This window comes from Triticum aestivum, chromosome 6A, assembly GCF_018294505.1.
Source record: "Triticum aestivum cultivar Chinese Spring chromosome 6A, IWGSC CS RefSeq v2.1, whole genome shotgun sequence".
Taxonomy (NCBI): Eukaryota; Viridiplantae; Streptophyta; class Magnoliopsida; order Poales; family Poaceae; genus Triticum; species Triticum aestivum.
This window is the reverse complement of record NC_057809.1, coordinates 560,756,872-560,758,874: the sequence shown is the minus strand read 5'-3', so window position 1 is coordinate 560,758,874 and position 2,003 is coordinate 560,756,872.

Genomic DNA, 2,003 nt, shown 5'->3' with positions numbered 1-2,003 from the left:
AGGTGTATGGAATGTTCCAGCCCTTTGGGTCGATCCAAGTCACGCCGAAAGTGAACAAGTAGACAGAAGGACGTCATTTTCCGGCGTGGCTTCAAAAGAGAAAACAACCTGAAAAATGGCTTGATCAGTTGCAAGGCAATTCATTCGCATGGTTTGGTTAAGCGCTTTTGCTAATCTTCAGTTGCATGAAAATTTGGTTCCTGCTTGACTCCGCGTAGATGAGATTCCATGATCGAGTGGCTTGTTCCCGTTGAATATGGCAAATGTATGTATTCTGTATGTAGTTTTTTTGACATTATATATTACCACTATATAGTGTACAAAATATTGTCCATCGGATGAAGCTGATCCAACGGTTGTGAGATGGCAAATCTAAGTAGTGTTGGCCGTTGGATATTCTCTTTATTACACTGGATTCTGCTACGAGAAGATTCCAGACACCATGCATAATATGCACAAACCTCAAAGCAAATAGAGTTGTCATTCCTGTTAATTATTTAATTACTATGCACATTGTGCACACAAAATAATAACTTATTTTTTTTTGAAAAACTTCCGATCTATTCATCTTCAATCATGACAGTACAACAAACACTAGAAATAATAAAAATTACATCCAGGTCCATAGACCACCTAACGACGACCACAAACACCGAAGCGAGCTGAAGGCGCGCCACTGTCATCGCTCCTCCCTCGCCGGAGTCGGGCACAACTTGTTGTAGTAGACAGTCGGGAAGTCGTCATGCTAAGGATACATAGGACCAGCGCACCAGAACAGCAACCACCGCCGATGAAGGATAACGTAGATCGAAAGGATCCAATCCGAAGACACACGAATATAGACGAAAAACAACCAGATCCGAGCAAATCCACTGTAACATCCCAAAATTCTAAATTTTGGAATGTTATAAACAAATAGATAGATTTGACTGATTGTTTGATTGATTGCGTGAATTGAGTGAGATTCGAATTCTTTTTGAAAGTTAAATGAGAGGGAATAAAAGGACTTTCCCAAACTTTCATATTGGTTTTCTGATCTTCGTGAATTCAAATGCTTTTCAACACAAAACCCCGGAGAGAAGATGACATGACTTCTTCCATTTATTTAAATGACAAGGGGTGTTGAGAATATTTGAATTTCATTTGGAAATATTCCAATTCTGAAACTTTATGCGACTCAATGATTTTCACGAGAGAAGATAAAATGACTTCTTCAAATTATATGAAATATGAGTTGGGAGTTTCAAAGAATTAAATTCAAAGCCCCTTTGAATTTATTTTCAATTTGGAATAGATCATCATGCATATTTTATTTTCTTGCTTTTTGGTCGATCCTAGAAATTTCACGCAACTCAAGGACCCTTGGAGAGAGTTGGAGATTTCGTTATTTTCATATTTGAGAGTTTTCTCGAATTGAAAAGAGGGTCATTTGATTTATTTATTTTATCTTCAATAATTTTTCCATTATCAAAAAAAAAATATAAGAGAGGGAATAATATGACTTTCACAAAATATAGGAAAAATGAAGATTTAATAAATAGATCAAACTTTGTTTTCCGGTGTTTATTCGCATTTTATTTGGATAGAGAAAAATGCGCGTTTTCAAAAATTGCTTTTAGGTCCCGAGTAAAGTTCATTTTGTTCAGCTCATTTTTAGAAGTCGGGGAAAATTTACTTTATTAATTTTGGAGTTCGTTTAGATTTTCTTTTATTTATTTATTTTTTCTGCGCGCGAGACCGTTTAAAAAAATAAATCCGCAGCGCCTTGGGCCAAAGGCCCAAGCCACTAGCCGCCGGCCGGCCAAGAGGCCATAGCGCGCGTGCACCAGGGAGCCGCCGCTTCCTTCTTTTGCCTAGTCCTAGTAGGACTCTTGTCCTATGTTCGTTTATTCCGTATCTATTTCTAGATCTTTTCCTCTTGTTTCCTAATCCTAATCTATTTCTTGTCCCCTACCCCAAGCAAAACCCTCCCCTCCCCAATATAAATACCCAAGCACCCCCCC